We start from the raw sequence: 23693 nt of genomic DNA, 5'->3' as shown, positions 1-23693 counted from the left end.
GGAATCATGGGCAATGCCAAGATGATGGGTCAATACACTGGAGATTTTGTTGTTTAATTATTTTTAAACGGTTAATTGTATTATTGATATTTTAATGATCTAATTAAGGCTGTGTGTTTTGTATATAAGGAGCGGGATAAATGTTACATTTATACACTGATGAAGGTTTTTTTTATCTGAAAGTTTTTTGTTTATTAAATAGCGTTTTATTGAAATTGCATGCTCAAGTTCATTTTTATTTTATTGCAAGCTATTGAACAAAGCACCTCAGGAAATTGTGCCATCCCATACATGCCACACATGGTTCTAGTTTGGTCCTGAGGTAACACCAGGAAATAGATGTACTGATCCACAGATGCCAAGAGATTGTTGATGAACTGCTGAAGTATCCTTAAGGCAGACGCCAGAGATATACCCAAGACATCCCCAGTCTGTCTCTGGAAGGTCTCCAAGTCAAGTATAGTGAAGGCTATAAATACCGTGGTATCCACAGATATAGAGAGGCCATGCATCCTCCCAATTCCTGCATGTGGGCCATACATACTCACTAAGGCCCTTAAAATGCCCCTGTCCAGTCTAAATACATCAAGAATTTCTTGATTATCAGAGTTATAATGGATTATTCTTTGTCTGTATCTTTGCCTTATTGGCCATTGAGCTCTGCTGGGTGCAACTGGTTTTGACTCTGCCAAGACAAGCACCTCACGCCAAGAAAAAGCTAGGCTGGCAGCAACAGTAAGCCTTTTTACCAAATGAAAATAGGAAGAAAAGGAATAATGTTGTCTGTTATAACACATCTGAAAATGGTGTAGAAATGTGACAAGATGACTATGAATCACAGACAGGAGGGAAAAGGAGTAACTAGCCTATGAAATTCTACAGCATTTCTTATTTTAATCTCATTAATCCTTTTATGTGAGTTAATCACAGGCTTCCACATGTTAGAACAGCTGGCCTCTATGAATCATGCCAAGACTGTGCACAGTGGTGACCAGCACAGATTCCTCTTATGTGTAAGCATAATAACTATGAATCCTTGTATCTCCCATCTGTATTGCTCAACAATGGCTAGAGAATCCAGAAATATATTATGTCAGAAAGTGTCTACCACCCCTGCATAACTGTACTTATAGGAATGATTACTTTCAGGGGAAGTGAACACATGATAGCATCAAAACAGAAACACGTGTCAAGGGAACTGAGCCCTTGCCTATGCCACTGATATGCTATAGACCAGAGTAATAGCAAGGAATTCCATAGAAGTACTCATGGAAAAGGTGACTGAAAAACACATTTTGGGGGAATAGAACACATGATAGAAGGACACAAAAGTGCATCTGCCTGAGTTTGAACCACTACTTTTTTTCAAAAATATGTTCTTTAGAACAGTGTGTAAGCAAATCACACCACTGAAGTAGTCACAGAAAAGTTGAATGTAAAACACATTTCAGGGAATGGGACATGGGATATTAGAGCAAGAAAAATATACCTAGCTGCATTCATATCCCTACCTTTTTCATCAAGGATGATTTATATATTGGGCAATTAGTAAGTGAAGCCTCAGAAGGGCATATACTGGAGGGGTTTGAATACACACATGTGAGGGAAAATGTTAGGGCAACATTGAAGAGTGAAAAACTGAGCAGTGGAAAACAACACAGTAACAAAAAGGGGTGGAGATTAAAACTGTTCAGTTCCTGTACATATCACTGCTTGAGAAGATTAAGGCATGGAAACCCTCACATACATGTATCACGTCTATCTTATTTTATACATACATGACACATTGATAGCATATGATAATGATTTTTGCCAGCATGCTACAAGGTATATCTTCATGGATTTGGTCCCCTCCCTGCTTAATTTATACTCTCTGCACTGTATTATCCATTAAAGCAGCAGCATAAGTTATAGTGAAGGGGGCAGATGACACTCATTTCAAGGAAAAATGATAACATTGTTTAAAAGCACACATTTAAATGTATGTTACCAAAAGTGAGTGAGAAGGAAAGTGAGCAAAGTTAAAAATTACAGCACCCTCTAGGATCAAAACCTTCCACATGTCAAACTGTAATATCCCAGTAGTATACCCTATATCATATGTGTTCATTAAGTTATTACTACATTAAACACATTGCTTTTCCCACTGATGCAACATGCACCTCATTGGACTCAAACCCCTGCCTGCCTGCCTCACCTTTTTTTGCCCTGTATACTAGTTACTGATGCCTCAAAAGAACATCTAATATAGCTGTCAGAAAGTACACATTTGAAGGGATGTTATTAATGATGTGTGAAAATGAAAAAAGCAGTGTTAACAGATTATAGTATTCGGGGGATCAAAACCTTCCACCTGTCAAGTATAAGTACCTGCTACTAAATCATTACTGCATGATATGCAGTGTTTTTCACACTGGTACAATGTAACTGTTATTGGATTTGAAACCCTGCCAGCATAATTCACATTCCCTTAAGAAGCGTCATATTTACTGATGTCATAGAAGAATGTATAAACCAGTTGTTAAAAAGCACACATTGTAATGGATGTCACCAACAGTGTGAGAGAATGGAAATGAACAGTGCTAAACAGATCACAGCACTGGGGAGAATCAAAACCCTCCACCTTTCAAATCCCAGTAGTATACCTTTCACAATATTTGTTCACAAAGTCATTAATCAAAAAATAGCCAAGGCTAAAAGGTACAAAAAAGAATTTATTGTGACAGTAAGCGCTTTCATGGGCACACATACACCCACTTCATCAGACTGTTCAACAAAACTAATACACCACATTTAAATATCTAACAAATAACTGCCACATTAAATTATTTTTTGTACCTTTTAGCCTTGGCTATTTTTTGGTTTATAGTAGCTCTACAGTTTGTTTTGTAGTAGCACAAAGTTATTAATGTAAGACACATATTGCTTTTCACACCAATACAGTGTACACCTCACTGGATTTGACTTCCTGCCTGCGTAACTCACATTTTCTTGACCTGTTTACGAGCTATTAATACCATAGCTGTCAGAAAGCACACATTTGAAGGGAGTGTTACAACAGGGTGGGAAAATGCATAATATGATATGTTAAACAGACTCCTGTAATCAGGAGACACAACCCTCTACATACCTTACTGACACATTAAGCAGTGGCCTAATGGTTAAGGTGTTTGCCTTACAAACACAAGGTGCAGGGTTTGAGTCTCACAAGGGATAATTGGCTAGGCTTAAAATGGCTCACAAGGGCAATTAGCCTAGTACTAATCAATGAACCAATGAACATCAGGGTACAGTGACCCATTAAACATCACAGCAGGGGTACAGTGAGCCATGGAAGCTTTACAGTTAAATAACAATGTCAGTGTATGCTTATTGCATAATGTCAGATCTCAAGAGTTCATAGGTGCATATTAGGTTAACATTAAGGCCCTTATAAGACTAGCTGTGCAACCTAAATTCATCCCAAACATTTGTATTACAAAAGGTGATTTACTGATCACCTCTGTCTATCAGAGACTTAGGTGCCAGGCCAGGGATAATTTCCAATTACCCATCCATTGGTCCAAGTTATCCTTAAATAGGGTTAAGGAAGAACTCTGCTTCACATGGATGGGAAGCCATGTCTAGTGGATGGGAATTCTCTGAGAAACATATCTGTCTTTCCAACATGTCCCATTTATGTTGCAAGCAAAATTTAGATCTTTTGATCTAGTAGGTCTGATGCTGTTTGTTTAGAGGATGTGCAAAAGGTTCATCAAAATAGGGTCCCTGTACACCAGGCAAAAATCACCTCTCAGAAGTGTGTGTATACCGAGTAAAGAGACAGGGATTTCAGGCAATCAGCATAGGACACTGTGTTTACTCCCTGTATTCTTTTTCTTAGGAATATTTGTGGAAGTTCCAGTTGCTGCATGTGATTGGTCAGGTACATACCAAAGGGGGTGCTCATTATACTCTATGATTTGCCTGATGAGAGCAGACTACAGTGGTACAATGACATCTCTGGACCGAGATGCCATGCCCTTACTTAAAAGGTGAGTGACAGAAGGATTTTCTTACTACCTTGAACACATGTTGGTCAAAGGCTAGATTATTATCTACATGAGTCCCCAGATTCCTTACTAGTGAATCAAATTTTAGGGGTGTTTTATTGATGATGTACTTACCTGGGGTGGCTGGCTTCCCAAAAGCTACTATAATGCATTTCTTGGCATTGAGTCTTAGGCCATGGCTTTGGTACCAAGCATTTGTCTGTGCTAGGCCTTTCTGAAGTGTGTTCACATCTTGGAGAATTCAAAGACTTCTGTCAGTTTACAATCATCTGCGAGCATGGTCAGCCAGAGGCCTTTGACATTAGCGTTTACCTCTGAGAAGTAGATACCAAAAAGGGGCAGGCCCAGCACAGGGCCCTGAGAGACTCCACTGGTGACCAGCCTCTTTGTGGAGGTGATCTTACTGAGCCTAATCTCTTGGGTCCTATTCATGAGGCATCTAGCTATCCAGTGTGTGAAAGGGGGTTTTATTCTTAGTTCTGTAAGTTTGTTGACAATGCCCAAGTGAGGTGTTGCATCAAGTGCTTTAGTCAGATCTAGGTAGGCAGTAAGAACTGTTTTCCTCTCATCCATTGCCTTAGTGACTTTTTCAAATAAGTCCACCAAGTACAGTAAGCATGACTTTCTTTTGACAAAACCAAACTGGGATGGATCTAGTCTCTGGAGGTCTTCTATGTCTTTATTGATAATTTCCATGCTGATTCTTTCCATGGGTTTGCAAATAAGACAAGTCAGACTAATGGGTCTGTAGTTTCAAGGATCTGTAGAAGATCCTCCCTTATGAAGGGGGATGACCATTGCAGTCCTCCATTCTCATGGGACAAAGACTGATTTAAATAGTTACTCCAGTGATCCTGATAAGTCATATTTTAGACTCTTCAGGAGGAATCCTGGGGTGTTATTGGGACCCACTGAGCCTGTGTTCTTGGCTTTAGTGACCAAAGCTAGTACATGCTCCTTAGTTATTGCTGGAGGGGATATGTTTGAGGGAATTTGCTGGGGGATGATTGGGGAGTGGGGGAAGTTGGAACTTAATTTGTCTGCTAACATGTTAGCTATATTGCCAAGCCTAGTGAATTTGCCACCATGAATCAACAGCCCATGCATTGCTCTGTGCTGCCTTAAGGTTTCTAACATAACTGAAGAAGGCCTTGTGGTTATTTTTTTATGTGGGAGCTTTCTTAACTTTAAAGGTGGCTTTGTATGATCTAATTAGCCCACTTAGTTTCTTATTTAGTTTGATGAGAGAGTTTTTATCTTCATGGGAATTACTCTTCCTGATTTTTGCCATATTTTGTTTTTCTTTTTGTTGTATGCTCTGTTTAATTTCAGATGCCACCAGGGTAGTTTGTTTCTGGGGCTAGTTCTATGCTCAGTTATGTTAGGTAAAGCAACCGCTGTGCAGCCGTTGACATGATTGTACATATTTTCTGAGTTCAATTCAGCATAGGCTGCTGTGTTCCTGGGGTTTGCAGGGAATTTTGACAATTCATCACATGATAAAGGGTAGTTTACCTAGCAATATTTTCTAACTGTTACTGGTTTTACTGGGGTTACAAAGTTGATTTTGATTTTGAAAGAGACAGCTTTATGGCCAGACCTTACCAGAGAGGGAGAGACATTGAGGGGGTGGTATTCTCCTTTATTTGTAAGTATGACAACCTGTATGCTGGTGCCTCTAGTGGGTTTAGTCACTATTTAGTCATGGTTGTTTGGATTTAAGAAGTCCAGGAATCCATGCGCCAGAGGATTTGAGGCCAGTAGGTCCAAGTATACATTGTGAGCTTCTTGCTACATGGACATTGATTTATAGCTGGGTAAGTTATGGTACATTTTTTTGTTTGTGGTGATCTGCACATGGAGGAACTCCAGTGTATCATCCTATTTGACCACCCTAGAGGTGTGTTTGTTATTAATGTACACCTCCTCCTTTAGCCCTTATATGTGCAGCTACTGGTATAAAAGAGTGGAAATCTTTGAAACCTTGCACTGCTGGGGTACTGTCTGCTGCTCTAAGCCATGTCTCAGTAAATGCACAGATGTGCATAATCTTGAGTGTGAGGATGGCTTGGAGGGAGTGTAGTTTTTCATTCAGGCTTCTGGCATTGAGCAGTAACATCTTAAAGTTCAGTTGAATTGATTTTGCTGCCAATAGATTTGTCAATTTGTCAATTTGCCTAAACAAGGCTCTATGAGGGTGGATGCAGTTTTAGCCAGTATTTGAAAGCCTAGATGGGACAGGTGCAGACCATTCATGACAAAGCAATGCGGTCTGTTAACCATGTCCTTGCAAGCTGGCAAATATTTGATCCCCTTAGTATGAAGAAAGACAGCCAGTTGTTAAAATCAATCATCTTTTGCTCATATCGTGGCATGATGGTAATATGCTGCTCAATGCTAGTCTCATACCAGCATGAGATACAGTCGGAGATCTCCATAATGTCTCTCTTCATATAGTCCAGGAAGGCATGTCTCGGGTCATTTATGCCTACATGCCTACATGGACTATGCTGGAATTATACTTGTGCCTGTGGTGTAATGACCCAAGTATGTGCGTTGGAGGCATGTCTCAGGTCATTTATGTCTGCATGGACTATGCTGGAATTATACTTGTGCCTGTGGTGTAATGACCCGAGTATGTGCGTGATCATGCCTCCAGATAAGCAACTAACCATTATCTTCTACTTGTTCGGCCTGGTTAGAGGAGCATCAGTATGTCTTACAGCTGAACACTCATGCAGTGGTCACTAAAACATTGGCACAGCCAAAGGAATTTTCTTTCTCTTTTCCAAAAGAAGAGAACTGTTATATTTTCCTATATATGAAAAGCAAAGTTGCTCTCTGACAACTGTCATACAATGTTTCAACACTGAAAGAATATGTTATTTATAACACTCTTTGGGCATATGTGTGATGCGATTAATGTGTTAGACAAGAGAAATGTTGTGCTATGGCAGGATATCTTTGTTTCTTAGACTGATGTGAGATACACATTACTGGAATAAAAAACATGCTTGTCTAAGTGATATGCTCCAGATCAATGCAGTATCATGTGAGACCACAGAAGAACTTATGCTGTAAGTGTCTGACAACTCACAGGTGATGGTAATGTTCAAAAGAGAACTCACAAAGGTGGTGAAAATAGGGACTGAGCAGGATGGTGGTGGGTGATAGGGAAAGATAAAACTGAAGGGATTGTAACCCATGGCTTTCAAAGCTATATTCAACAAACCAAAAGTGCATTGTCCAGAGTTGCAACAAAGGATGTCTGTATATGGTCATAAGTAAGCCACATCAGGTAAAATATATATCATTTGCAGACTGATAACAAGAACAAATTCAAATGATTTAAACTCTGATGTTTAGTGGAATAGAAGACAGTTGCAGACTGAAAAAAATGTAGAATAACATCCCACCTTCAGTGGATTAGAACCCTATATTAAGTGATCTAGAATGGACTCCTGCCATCATTAATACACACGAAAGCAGTTACAATGAACAAAGTCAACTTACCTTACTTTTATTTATTTTATTGTAGATTCATTTATTAAGACATACCGGTAGTCATCTCAAATTGTGCAGGAATTTTCTTCGGTTTTGCCATAGGAATATAATTTCCCTCTGTACGTCAATGACCAGCAATGTTGCTATATGCCAACCACTGAACAACATATGAATTCAGAAATAGGGACATCAGTTTATAAGCCATTTTTGAGCATTTGTGCGATGTGTTTATCTATTTTTGAGCAGATTAAAGGTTGGAAATAGGAGATAGGACAGAGAAGAAAATGGGAGAAAGCCGGGGGTAAAAAGAAGGCTGGATGGAATATTAATAAAATAGAGGTACTGTATTGTGGTTCTAATGGCACCTTAACATGTGAAATGTGGCATACCTCCATTCCTCTGTTTGCTTCTGAGAATATATGATCAACAGTGACTCCATCTTCAGATGGCTAGAGATAGCATGACCATTGCTGTCAACCTTTCATCTAGCTCACATAATTGTTGAAGAAATGGACAATATTTGGATCACTCTACTGACACCTTACCAACACCTGCAAGCAAGAATCACAATGATTGGTTAAAATGTGACAATATATTTTTGTGCAATGTTATTTTGCTGTGTTAATAGTATTCAATACTAAACCTTGCTTTTATTTAAAACAATCTGTAAGACTTAATTTGAAGAACATTAACTCTAATGACATACATTTGGAAGGTATGAGCCTAGAAAGTTCCCACTCCCTGCTATCTGGCCTTCCTACACATGAACAGAGTTCAGTGCAGGTGCCCAAGTGTGTGCATGGCATTGTGTACAAATCCACACAATGTTTACCTTTTTTTTTTCGGGGTCTATGCCAGTTTGTTGACTTGCAACATTATCAAGCTGCTAAACATCAAACTTAAAAACCCAAAGTGTACGACACAGCAGCATAGAAACGAATGGGGATCTGCTGTGTGAGATTGCAGAACAGTGAACCCAAAGTGTACAACACAGCAGCATAGAAACGAATGGGGATCTGCTGTGTGAGATTGCAGAACAGTGAACCCAAAGTGTACAACACAGCAGCATAGAAACGAATGGGGATCTGCTGTGTGAGATTGCAGAACAGTGAACCCAAAGTGTACAACACAGCAGCATAGAAATGAATGGGGATCTGCTGTGTGAGATTGCAGAACAGTGAACCCAAAGTGTACAACACAGCAGCATAGAAACGAATGGGGATCTGCTGTGTGAGATTGCAGGACAGTGAACCCAAAGTGCACAACACAGCAGCATAGAAACAAATGGGGGATCTGCTGTGAGAGATTGCAGAACAGTGAACCCAAAGTGTACAACACAGCAGCATAGAAACGAATGGGGATCTGCTGTGTGAGACTGCAGAACAGTGGTGAAGGGATATTGGCCCTTTCCATTCCGTACTTCCATCTCAGAGCTGATATACATAATTAGCAGGTGGTAAGGGGCATGCAGTCTCCTATATGGGATGCAAAAAGATTTTTAGTTTGCTTTTTTGTTGTTTATATGTTAAACATGTATGTTAAACATTTTGATATTTCCGGCTCAGTCTTTAGCTAGTCATTCTTTTGTGTTTTTGATTATATGAACTAGATACAGTTCGCTCATCGTGCAACTTGAGTAATTCGGAAACAATAATGAGATGAGTCTTAATTGGCATACACATCAAGCCCAGAGGGGTGATTCTACATAAGTGTGACACGAAGCATACATTTTAGCACACTAAACAAAATGACTTTTATGTTTTGTACAACAGAATGCTAAAAAGAAAACTTGCTACAGTGCAAAAGCTTGCCATCTTTAAGGTATATTTTGCTTGTTTCACCTGTTTCTTTGTACTGTGTTATCATTTATTTTTGTTGCGTATTCTAATGGTTACAAGGACTGTTTCAGTTTTTGTTTTTTTCTGGCAATGTAGTTGTATTAGTAAAAGCTATGCATGGTTAAGCACTGTCTGCTGTTTTTGTATGCATCATTTTTACTTGTCTTGCATTTGCTTAGTTATTGTATAGTCATATAATGAAGCACCCTTCTTCACCTGTGCATATGACGATCAGTCTTGGCCTTTGCACATTCTGACTTGGGCTGCCTATGTCTGATGCACAGAGTGGTCAGCCTAATCAAGGGTAAGCACAGTCTGGTGTTTTTGCATGCATTATTTTTACTTATCTGTGTCTACTTAGGTCTTGTATAGTTATGGCGTAAAGCTATGTGTAGTCAACTGCCTCTTAGCTAATGCCCTGGTATACTGTGCCAACCCCCATGTGACAAGATCATCACTTGCTGCTGGCTCCTCCTCTTACTCCTCCTCCTCTGTCTTAGCTGATGTTGCCTGTGGTGCTGGGAAATTCAGTCCCTGCTCACTGCCACCCTGTCCTATCTGCTTCTTAACAATTATATTAATTAGAATGCTGTATGGAGTTAGAATTTGTGCATGTATGGTGAGATTGTAGAGCAGTACTCCACTATGTATCCAGACAGCAGAACCATGACTTCATCAGCCCATGGTTGTAAACTTGATCCGTTCGGTTATGTGGATTTCTCATTAGGGGTCATGAGACAAGGTTCAAGGGCATATTCAGCATCACCAATAGCTGACCCTGTGAGAAGTAACTCCTCACAAACCATTGATAAATGTCACATGGGTGTCATATGTGTGAGTCATAGAAACTGCGTTGGTGGTTTGAACAAATATTTTAGATGGTACTGTGTGTATTACAGTCCACCTGGCAAATGATGTAGTGATAACCTTTGCTGTTAACATACTTCCTTCCCAGGTCACCTGCTGGGGCCTGTATTTCAATGTGGGTATAGTCCATGGCCCCAGTACTTCAGAGAAATGAGATATAATACAGAACTCCTGCATGGTGCTGTCTCTCTCCTCTGGGCTATGAATGAACCACATATGCTCACCCACATACTAGTAAAGCAACTGATGGAATATTCTAAAGGCAAATGCTTAAGATACCCCCACTGTGTCTCCAGATGGACCAACCACAGGGCTGCAGGCAAGGCCAACATGTCCACTAATTGTTACATGGTGTCCCTGTCCACATGGTAGCAGTCCAGTATGTCTGTATCATGGAGATCATGGAATGTTAATCATAGACAGAAGATGGGACATCTTTGGGGGGGAACATCATGCACTATTAGCAGCAGTGCCTAATATGACAGTCTCTTTCAGCTGTGATTTATCCTCTCCTTGAATGAAAACATGGCCATGAAGCATTTATACAGTTCCAAATCATTCTACCATCTTATTTTACTTTGCTGGCATACAAACAGCTCATTATATGGTCATTAGCATATATCTCAGCTGTGCCTTGTTTTCCTGATGGCTGTGCCATATTAGCATGTTTCCTACATCTAACATACCCTGCTTATCCCCACTCACCATGCAACCTCAATTAGCATGATGCAGTGATATTTTATGAATCCAGCCCATTGACAATTTAAACAACTTTACATTAGAATTAGATCACTACCTGGAAAAAAATAAATATATAAACTGGAGGACTTCTATGCCAAAAAAAGAGCAGAAATTCCTGTCACAATTTACATCATATGGATGTATGTATATCAGACATAAAATTATCAATGCTTCCTTCCTGAGCAGCATTTTGCCAAACATTGATGGCTGTTAATGATTACATCTGCTAAAAATCAATAATAATAAAACATAATAAGCAGATGAGACACAGAGTAAAGAGCTATGATAGGCACATAAATGCCCATCTCTTTTCATTTTTATTGTATGCCTGCATGCATTTATTTATTTATTGGCTTTGACTCTCCACCTTACATTGTGTTTACATTTTCCTTGCAACATAAAAAGAGGGAGAGATATGTCTGAAACATTTATTTCATATGAGTAGAAGCCTCTGTTAGACTAGAACAACCTTTTGTGCTGGTAATTTTGACAGTGAAATAGACCCAAGCAGATAGTGACTTGAAGCCTAACATACCACTGGACTATTTTAGTTAAGTCCGAAAGGCTGCAACCTGTGTTGAGCAACTTTGCCATTATGTTTTCAGAACAAAGGTTAGTTATCTAGATGTTAATATTTGATTAGGTGAGTGGAGTATCAATTCAAAGTTTAAATTCAATGAAGAATTAGGAATTATGTGATCACTCCATATCCTCTATGTCCTTAGCAATAAGATATGCAGCTTTCAAAACAAAGTGAAACTAACTTTATCACCAACACACCTGATGTGTGAGAACTGTATTCATATGTAAACAAGGTAGATGAAATTAGGCAGATGGACTGGTCTGAGTGCCTTTCTCAGCCAAATCCCTACCACAGGCACAAGTACATTTAAAATTCAGGTTCAGTGGTGACAATATACATTGTATAATATATATGAAGTTAAGATGTCACCAAATTAAGCCTTGTAGAATTCATTTGGCAGAAAATAACAGTAGACGTAATTAGGTTATATGGCACTTATATCACCGCATCTAGTTCACGTTTTAAGTCATGACCAGATTATCCAGAGAAATTATGGTAGAATCAGTACTGACTTTCTTACAAGAAGGCGATATTTACACTGCAGAAATAATCTGATTAGGCAGAAGAATACAAAGAATGTACAGTTATTGTGTACAACAAGATGACTTCAAAGATACTTGGGTTACAATTAATTTTTTTTTTGCTTTTTTTTCCCCATACTGCCTGCCAGTCATCAGCCCTATCCCAGCCAATCTAATCATTAATTCCTCATCATCGGAGGGTGGGGGGTCAAATGAGCGGGGCCTTCTTTTTGGCAGCCATCATGGGTGGTTTGGATTTTTACCTTTAAGCCCTATGTCCTATGTGTATGCTTGACAAATGTGCAAATGATTGTCCATGCTGTTTGCCCCTCACTTTTGCCAGCAAGCAGACCCATCCCCATGTTCTGAAGCACAGGAAATGGTTACTCAAGTATCTGTCAGTGAAATCATACCATGCTATGTGCTGACCATGCACCCACAATCTATCTATATTGCCTGGGACAGGGGAGCAGGACACTGTCCTTCACCCCTCTCAGGCCCTGCCTGGGTCTTTCAGTGATCTGTAACTAACAGAACCTCTGTCACCTGAGTTGCAGTTAGAGCTCCATCCCTCTGTGCAAATGAGCCAAATGATCAATTACATAATTTACAGCAGTGAAGTAGCATCTAGATGTCAAAGTACATCACTTATGATTACATAATATACAGCAGAGAACATTATGCATTGTGGAAAAGTACAGTGTAGCTCTGACAATACATTATACAGTAAAAACACTATTTACAATAAAGCAACAGTTCAGTTCAGGCTATAAAGTCATGAGGAAATGCTGTTACAGAAATTTGGGGAAAAGACACTTTGTGTTAAAATGTACATGACCAGGCAACAAATATTGACTGTGGAAAAACTCTCACACTTGTGCTCAAAGTAGGAATATCCTAAAATAAAGCATAGAGAAAAAAGGGAAGAATTAAAGGGAAGACAGGTTATGTGGGTGCAGCTGTTGGTAAACTTCAACTATTTTTCTGCAAGGCAGAGACAGAGAAAATCTTTACTTAGGTGATTCAGGAGTTTTGCTTTAAAGCTCCACTATTAATTTGAATTCCCAGTCTCCTGTGGAAGTAATTGCGAGTTTACACAGGAAACTGGACCTTTTAGAGTAGCAATTACATCTATATGCGATGATTAGATGTAATTTTAAGTCTGTTGGCTATAGGGAAAACTCATTAAGGTGCAATATTTTAAAGTTGAGAAAGATGTTTGACATAGTGGATTTAGCCATAAAGAGAATGCAGCTGATCTTTTGAAAGGAGAGAGAGACTGGTGTCTTGAATCACTAGAGGAAGAAATAATCCTACAGGTTCTACTGACTGTTATTTGACTCCTGTATTGTGTGCTGGGTTAAGTGCGGTGAAGAGGAGTATGGGTTCTCTTTCAGAGGAGTACATTAATACCTAAATCCTCTCAGATTAAAAATTGACTATTTTGCAGCACATCCTGAGTTGATTTAAACCCTTGTTTATAGTCATCACAACAATAGGGTCCACCCACAGGACAAGGTATTTGTGTAGTTGTACCTGATGTGTCGGGTTATTCAAAGACTCCAGGAATACTACCAAAAGCATGTAATTTCTGTTCCATAGATCATGACTGCCATTTTGTTTTATTGCGGAATATCTATTTCCAGAGTCTGTTAAGGTCATTGTTAACTCCTTTCTGGACATTTATATCTATATTTTCTATTTAAGAATCTGTAGATTGTCTGTGTACATGCTGATTTGGAGGTGAGGAAGGCCTGGTGCAGTTTTATTAACATAAAATAAAAAAATAGTACTGACCCTAGTAAGAACTTTATATTCATTTAATTGGTCCATAAAAAAGCCTATCTTTATAAGTTTTGCTATGAAGAGAGAGAGAAAAATGGAATAATTGTCTAAAATCCTCTCCTCTTATCCACAAGTACTGCCTTTGTTAAATGTCCTTATTCCAGTTTCATAAATATGGTATTATTAATTCCGTATAAGGGTATCATTGTATCAAAACTTTATCTAAGGTCATGATATATGTGGAAAAGAAGTTTGCTGCTTGGTAACATTTTCCAGCACTTATTTTATATATATATATATATATATATATATATATATATATATATATATATATATATATATATATATATGTATATATATATATACATATATATATATATATATATATATATATATATATATATATATAATATTTAAAAAAACTTAATGAATTATCACTTGTGACATAAGCAAATTTATATTTTGTATAAAAGTAATCAAACCATATTAACAAGCTCATATGTACAAACATTATACATCACATATATTGTTATAGATCATATAAAAATCAACATTACATAAATTGTTCAATTTCTACCTTCTCTTAAACCTCATTCCTCCTTCAAAACATTTTTCTGCATGTATTGTTCCCACAGTTTCCATTTTTTCTGTGTAATTTATTCCTTCCCTTTTCTAAGGGTCATAGCTCCAGATCTATTATCTCTGTTACAATGTTTACTTCTTCAAGTGTATTTGGTTTAGACTCTGATTTCCATTTTCTAGTTACTGTTTTTTTGGCAGCCATCAGAATTAAACTTCACAAGGCCTTACTATATCTAAGCAATTCAAATCCTTTATCAAAGCTTAAAAAATAATTTCCTTAGATATACTCAATTGCTCACTGACTATTCTTGACAGAGTACTCTGTTGGGAATTTTTAAAGCCAGCCAGCTTGTTACACTTCGAGAACATATGCTCCAAAGTATCTAGTTCCTCACCATTATACCACCAGCATTTACCATCTACCAGAGGAAAAATTCTTGGAGTCTGCTTGGGGTATAAAAAAGTATCTATGCAAACACTTCCAGGCAAAAATCCTAAATCTTCTAGATTTTGTTGCATATTTGGGAGACAACTGCGGTGGTGGTGCTGCGGTAGAGTTGTCGCCTCACAGTAAGACGTTGTCCTGTTCGATTCTCAGCTAGAGCAACTTCTGTGTGGAGACATGTGTGAATGGGCATACCTTTGTTGAAGGTTGTGTGTCAGGGCCGGCAACTTGGCACGTAAAAAAATCTACTGCCAAATCATTAGCGGACCAGAGTTCTGCTGTGGCGACCCCGTGGGAAAAGCCGAAAGACACAACACAACAACAGATGTCATGCCATACTTTCTTTGTAAATTGTATATCTACTCTCTCTTCTGAATCTTTTCTGACCTCTTCTGATTGATTCCTATAGTTATCATGCAATATTTTATATGCCCTACTAATTATCTCTTTTTAACACCAGTTTCTACTCCAGAATCAATTAAAAACTCAACCAGCACAGACAGTTCTTTCATTTAGGATTCCCCTATCTCTTTCTCTTTGTCTGTATTCTGATATCAGTCCCCAATAGGGAAGGCAATTACTAGCTTGCAATCCAAATGTCTTCTTGACCTCTTCCCATTCTATTACCTTTCCTCTCTAAGTATTTGTTCCCAATGCCTTGATTCCTTTGCCAGCTTCCTCCAGTAAATTCCAGCTCCCTCCTGCCTATTCTCTGCATCCCTAATTGCAGTCATCCCTATTAGCAGAATCTCCTTTCTCCATTTCAATGTGGGCTTAGTTCTTAATATGCTTTATTCTGCTTTATGAATATAATATTCAGTGTGACTGTTGTTACTCTCTTTAAGGATTTGCATTCAAAACCCCATTCTTACCTTGTTTCTTGAATTACCACCCTGCTTCATCATCATCCCTTTCTACTTTCAATTGTAGCTTTCCACTTGTTATGTATAAGAGCCTTAACTGTGTAGCTGTAAAATATCCTTTCAAATCAGGTAATTCTAAACCTCCATATTCTATTTGAAGGATCATCTTATCCCAAATGACTCTTGCCATCTTCCCCCCTAGATAAAATCCTTCAACTCCTTTTTAATTGTTGTCCACAACTTCTCATCTGATTGATAAAAATATGCCTGACTCATGTATAATACTAAAGGGACTAAAAACATTTTACTGCTTGTATTTTGCTATCCACATCTATAGGCAAGATTTTCCACTTTTCAGTTTTTGTATTATCTCTTGTTTAGTCTCTTCCCACATATCCTTAGCTGCCATAACATAATTTCTTTTAATCCATACTCCTAAATACTTCATTGTATCAAGTCCCCATAAATATGGGTATTGGTGAAGCAATTCATGTGTGGGTTCATAGATAATACCTATAGGCTATGTTTTATTATAACGATAGTCAGTGTTTAACCTTCATTAATTTTCTGTCCTGAAAAAAACAGGAACTGTCTCAGAATGTTCCATGACACTGAGATGTCCTTTTCTGGTTCCATCAGGTGCAAAATAATGTCATCTGTAAATAAAGCCAACTTTTCTTGAACACCATACCAATTACATCCCTGAATTCCTGAGTCTCTTATTTTCTTTGCCAATGGTTTTAAATATAGTGCAAATAACAAAGGAGAAAGAGGACATCTCTACTTGGTTCCCCTGTTCAGACATAACTTATCAGAGAGGAACCTTAATAATATAAGCTATTTTTGAAACAGGTTTAGTAATGGGCTGAAGTGGTTATAGGAAAGGAGTCTTAGCAGGGAATGGTATACTTTAATGACAGAAGTTCTGCCCTTGTTGTGAAATAGAAGTGAAAGTGTGAGCAAGGAGCTTTGAAATGACAGACCCTGCTATTTTGAACAAGTTCAGCTGTGGAGAGCGTGAGTTGAGAGAGGGGTCGGTTTTCAGTTTTATCCGGCGGTTTTCAAACTGTTTTATATTACCTCTTAAAAGAGAATGGTAGTGTGGTGGATACACAAATGGATAAGGTATGGAATGTCATACCTGGGGAGTGTTGTACAAGGGACTCTATATCACGGCTGTGCTCCTTCATCTAATTTGCCAATGAGATGTTGAGGTTCTTTATTGTTAGAGAAATTAAATGAAGCAATACTGTTTAGTCTTTGATGACTTCCCAGCTGAGCCACAATAGCTTGTTTTCTCATAGCATACTCAGATTTGGATGTGTTTCCAGCTATCCAACTGTCCGGACAAAGGCAAATAAGTTTAAACAGCTTCCTTGGTCAGTGGTGGTTATCCAGTCAAACCAGGTCCTGCCTCAGGCCTTGTCTCTGTCCCTTTCTTGCACTTTATAGCTGGGATCATTTAGGGCCACTTATTATCTTTTATACTCCTAACTTATTTTTTGAAAGCTTTTGTTACAAATGATGGAAAGTACAGTTTATAAATTAAGCAAGTGTGAATAATGGGTCTGCTTTGCTGTGCATAAGATGCCACTTTGCTTTGTCTAGCTCAGCTAAATGGGGTATGGCATCATGACCAGGAAGGAACATCCTTTGATTTGAATTGGTTTAGTTCTGAGTCTTTTAAAAGACCATCTGGTGAGTAAAGGACAGCGGCCAGTCAAGCCATTGGATAATACACAAGCTTCTACAGATTTCAGTGTAATATTGGTACTAAATCTAAAAAAGGTACTTTGACCAGTTTACAGATATGTCCAGGAAGATTATGAAGGAAAATAATCTGTCAAATCTGTTTTTCTCGGCACTTATCCAGATTAGGTTAAAATCACTCAGAAGTATGAAGCTTTTTTTAACAATCTTTGAACATGATTAGTAATAGTTCTTGAGCTAAGCTTAATGATGATATGGGTGTAAATAATGTACTCCAATCAACAAGCTAGTGTTGTCCCCTAAATTTACTTCTACCCTGTAATGAGATGGGGCCACTTCATTTTTTAACTGACTTCTTATAATGTTATGCTGGATTTGACTAGGAGGTGGGAAGACAAACAGTTTTCTTCTTTGAGCCAGGACTCAGTTATTCCGACAGTACCAGGGTTCTCTTGCAGGAACAATGACTAGCACTGCCCAGTTATTGTTTATGTGATTAAAACTCAAAAGAACTATGTTTAGCCCTTGGATCTGTATGTTGTAGTTGGACTGGAGTTCCCTGGGAGGCAATTGATGGTCATAATTTTAGGAGAAAAGTTAGAAAGCATATACTGTGATAAAGGCTTTGGATAAAACAAGGTCCCTGAGTTGCGATTAGCATCACCTTTTCGGGAAATTTTCATGCTCTCTTACAGCAGATTTATCAATCTCTTTATTACTGTTTTAGCTGGCGTTTGCATTTTAGACAGTATGACACATATTCCGTATACCAATTTCTGCAAATGACAAATATCTTGTTTTCCCCACTAGTACTACCATGCCTCAGGGCAGATATCAAAGCAGTTCCAGTCATGTCTTACATCTCTGGTTAGGCAGTAATTTCATCCAACCCCAATAGCACTGGTTAGGAGGCAGTTTCAGTTATTTCAGCTACTATATTGCTGCTTAGGAAATAGTTCCCTTAGTCCCCTATGTCACTGATTAAGAAGTATTTCCCATTATCCCTTACATCATTGGCTTGGAGGTAGTTCTAGCCATTCCCTATAACATTGGTTAGGAGGTAGTTTCAGTAATTCCTTCTACCACTGTTTAGTAGGAAGTTCCAGTAATCCTTACATCAATGGTAAAGATGTAGTTCCATTTATCCCTTGTATCACTGGCTAGGAGGCAGTTCCAGCCATCCCCTATATCATCGGCTAGGAGGTTGCTCCCTTCATCCCCCTATCACTGTTTAATAGGTAGTTCCCATCATCCCCTATGTCACTGTTTAAGAGGTAGTTACTGACTTCCCCTATATCACTGGTTAGGATGTTACTTCTAGTCATCCCCTATATCACTGGTTAGGAGGTAGTTCCAGTCATATCACTGGTTTGGATGTATTTTCAGTCACCCCTATATAATTGGTGAGGTGGTAGATGCAGTCATCCCCTATAGCACTGGTGAGAAGATTGTTCCAGTCATCCCCTACATCACTGGTTATGATGTTACTTCCACTCACTAGTAAGGATGCAGTGCCAGTCATCCTTTATATAATTGATGAGTAGGTAGTTCAAGCCATCCTCTTTATCAATGGCTAGGAAGTTATTTCTAGTCATACCCTTTATCAGTGGATAGGAGATAGTTCTAGTCATCTTCTATAGCACTGGTAAGGAGGTAGTTCCGGTCATCTCTTATATAGCAGATGAGGAGGTAATTTCAATCATTGTCTATATCACTAATAAGGAGGTAGTTCCAGTCATGTCCTATATCACTGGTAAGGAGGTAGTTCCAGTAAGGTCTTATATAACTTATGAGGAGGTAGTTTCAGTCATCCCCTATATTATTTTTGAGAAGGTAGTTCCAATCATCTCCTATACCACTGGTTAGGATGTTACTTCTAGTAATACTCTGCATCACTGGTTAATAGGTAGTTTCAGTCATCCCCTAGATCACTGGCTAGGAGCTAGTTCAAGCCATACCTCAAATCACTGCTGAGGATGTCATTCCAGTCATCCCCTATATAACTTGTGAGGAGGTAGCTAGAGTCATCCCCTTTATCATTATTGAGGCAGTAGTTTCAGTCAATCCTTATAACACTGGAGAGGAGATAGTTCCAGTTATCTCCTAAACCTCTGGTTAGGATGTTACTTCTAGTAGTACCCTATATCACTGGTTAGGAGATAGTTTCCGTCATCCCCTAGATCACTGGTTAGGAGGTAGTTCAAGCCATACTCTAAATCACTGCTGAGGAGGTAATTCCATTCATCCCCTATATCATTGCTGAGGAGGTAGTTCCAGTCATCTCCTATATCACTGGTAAGGATGCAGTTCCAGTAATTTCCTATATAATTGGTGAGATGGTAGATCCAGTCATCCCCTATTTCACTGGTGAGGAGGATGTTCCAGTCCTTGCCTATATCACTGGTTAGAATGCTGCTTCCAGTCATCCCCTATATCATTGGTGTGGAGGTAGTTCCAGTCATCCCTTATATAATTGTGCAGAGGTAGTTCCAGTCATCCCCTGTATCACTGGTGTGGAGGTAGTTCCAGTCATCTCCTGTGTCACTGGTGAGGATCTTGTTGCGATCATCCCATATATTAGTGGTGTGGAGGTAGTTCCAGTTATCACCTACACAGCTGGTTAGGATGTTACTTTTATCCATACCCCATATGATTGGTGAAGTGGTAGTTTCAGTCATCCCCCATCACTGGTAAAGATGCAGTTCCAGGCATCCCCGATATAAATGTTGAGGAGGTAGTTCCTGTAAGCTGTGGTATTTAAAGATAATAGTTTGTTAAAGAAGAGAGTGTAAATATTGTTTGAAGTACTCTGTAGGCAGGAGTTGCAGAGAAATGTCCCATGTCAGGGCTTGCCACTCAGTGGTGTAAAAGTGGTCAATAGGTGATTTGGACACATGGACTAATGAGCACTGGTATTTACCAGTGATAAATGGGTAAGGACCTGCCCAGTTCCGGTCTATGCCAGGAACCCATGTTAATGGTAGGAGTGGTCCATCTGCCTCTGTTGGCCAGTGTGTATGTCCACCATAAAGCTTAGCAGCCCTGGGTCAATAAGCTACTGGCTGGCCAGTGTCCAATTGCTCAGAAGGGATTGCCTGGGATAGCTGTGTTGAGAGAAATCTGAATATAAAACCAATCAATCTGCCAAACATGAGCTATACATAGCTACAGTCAATATAAGTTCACTGACAAGACACATATTAGAAGTGGATGACATGATAGTAAAAAGGGGGCTGGACATCTTGTGAATCCATGAGATGAGATGGAAGGGTAGTGCAGCAAAGCCACTTGACTTGGGTTCTAGAGTCTACTATTCAGAGAGCGGATAGTCTAGAAATATTGTAGGAATGTTGGTGAGGGAGAGTCTTCTAAAGACAGCGATGAATGCCATCAGAGATAATGGTAGACTCATGGCAGTCAGATTCCCATTTAAGGATAGGGCAGTATTCATAATCTCAGCCTCTATCCCATAGCAGGGCTGGGATGTCAAAGAAAAGAATGCAGTCAGACAGCAGTTGCAGAACCTTCTAGATAAAACAGATCAGCATGAGTTATTATTGATAATGGGTGGTTTGAATGGTCATATTGAGGCAGAGATGACAGAATATAAGGACTGCCTGGATCCACATGGGTGATGCAACAGGAATAAAGAGGATGAAGAAGAAGAAGAAGAAGAGGAAGAGGAGGCTATTCTGGCAAATGGCTTGATCATGGCCAACACATGGTCCAGCAAGACAGACAGTCAACAGATAACATGCAAGACTGGCCAACATGCAACTCAGGTAGACTTTCTCTTAATAAGGAAAGGCTAGGGCACTGGGGTAGAATCAGTGATTACAAAGACATTCCCAGTGAAATATTTGGCCCACATCATAAACTACTGGTGGCCATAATCAACTATAAACAGTGGTCAGAGAAAGCTGTAATGTCAACTGAGACTAGGCGGAAGACCTAGAAGTTGATTGGAGTAAAAGCACAAGAGTTCAAGCATATATTCAGGGCTTTAGAAAAGGAAATGCGTGGATATGAAGAAGGACAGAGTCTCAAAACAGCATGTGTGAGAACTATAGAACAGATATGTGAATGAGCCAGTTATGGAAATAATGTACATAAACAAAGCTGGGGTGGAATTCATAGTCCAAGAAGTTGTCAAAACAAAGAAGGAATGCAGGAAAAAGTGGCAGATAGGGAAAAAAAATGAACCAGATTAAGAAAAAATACTGGTTGGCTAACAAAGTTGCTAAAAGAGCAGTCACAACAGCATAGAAGAAAGCATCAGAGTCATTCTACCAGAATGTGGAAAGTACCTCAACAGATGGCACAAAGAAGTTCTATTAGGTTGTAAGACAAAGACAGAAAGATAAAGAGGGTAGTCATCAGGCAGTCTTCATAGGGAATGCCAGCATCAACAAACTGATCTCCAGTAAACATCCCATCAAATGTAGATGGAAGGAATAATTCCAGGAGCTTCTGAATGAAGAAGACATCACAGAAGCCATACTGTCCCAGACACAGCCTATGATGAAAAAGGAACAAGACCCCACCCTAGAAAAAGTAAGAACAGCTCTTAGGAAAATTAAGTCAGGGAAAGCATCAGAGTCAGATGAGATCTCAGCAGATATGATCAAAATATTCTGTGAGGTATTGGAGAAATGGTCTCAGGGAGTACTCATAGTAGTACAGGGAGAAGGGTGTAACCTATGGACTAAAACCAAATGCTAAGAAATTCATAAAAGTATACTTCAGGAAGCTATCCAGCCCTGGTAACTATCATATTGACAACACACCCCTAAAACTCGACCCAGTAGTCAGGGACCTGGGGAGACACATAGACAGTAATTTAGCCTTTGAACATAATGTGTCTACAGTAGTGAGGAAAGCATGCTATGTTGTGCAACTTAAAAACAAAGGTAGAGTATCTAGGTCCAAGATGGTCATTGTTCCACCATATTCATGAAAGTGTTGGAGAAGGTGACTGAAACTCAAATGCATGGAGTAGTAGAAAGTAAGATGGGGACTGAGCAGTTTGGATTAAGATCAAGGTGCAGCACAACTGACTTGATGTTCACAGTGATAGAGATAGCTGAGAAGATACTAGAGATGAGGAAAGAGCGCAAATGGGCATTTGAAGACTTGTAGAAAGCACATGACAAGGCCCAAGAAAGCTGATGATTTGGGCTGTCCTGCAATTGATCAAAGTCCTGAAAACAGTGAAAGAATTATAACAGGCTATATACAAGGGCCAGATGACAACAGTATGAACAGTGCTTGGACACACAGAGGTGTTCCTAGTAGCTATGCATCAGGGCTCAGCTGTGAGCCCGCTGCTGTTCATGCTGGTGATGGCCTACATTAGCAAAAGGGTCAGAGGAGACAGATCAACAAAGTTGCTTTATGCAGGCAATGAGGTACTACAAGCAGACTTTGAGCAAGAATTTCAGCAAGTGATAAGAGAATGGAATGAAAAACTGAAGGCACATGGGACAAAACTTATGACTGATAAGACCTATGTCATGGTAGCTGATGGGGGTTAACTAGAAGAAGCTGAAAATTGAAAAATAAGGGAAATAGCAGAACAGGTTAACAACTTCAAGAATCTAAAAGCATTGGTTGAGGTGAAGGGAAGTCTGAATGATGAGATCAAAGCTAGAATGAGAATGGTTGCAGCCATCTGTCATGGAATGCTAGGGGTAGTTTGTGATAGAAAAATGCCAAAGAAGCTTAAAGGTAAGGTGTACAAAACAGTGGTATGACCAGGACCGCTGTGTGGAACCTGGACAGTGAAGACAGAGCAGATGAGAAAGATGGAGGTGCTGGAGATAAAGTCCCTGAGGTAGGTGGTAGGATGCACACTGTGGGACAGACAAAGAAATAAGGACATCAGATCTAAAGCCAAAGTAACTATAACTTTAGAGATCAAAGAGAGCAGATTACTGTAGTTTAAGCACATGTAGAAGAAAGCAGAAGATAATCTGGTGAAGATTTGGGAAAGGCAGGAAGAGATCAAAAGGAACTGAGGGCGTTCAGCAAAGAGATGGATGGGCTGTGCGACAGAAGACCTGTGACAGTCAGGTATGACAATCATAGAAAGTAGGAGTGTTGAACTGAGAGATATGGTGACAGTTAGCATGACACCCTGATCCCATGTAAAAAATGGGAAAGGGGAGTTGTGATGACAACAATGAGTTGTAAAAAATATGCT

Source organism: Protopterus annectens, chromosome 3.part0, assembly GCF_019279795.1.
Source record: "Protopterus annectens isolate FY-2018-M chromosome 3.part0, PAN1.0, whole genome shotgun sequence".
Taxonomy (NCBI): Eukaryota; Metazoa; Chordata; order Ceratodontiformes; family Protopteridae; genus Protopterus; species Protopterus annectens.
This window is presented reverse-complemented; position numbering follows the sequence as displayed.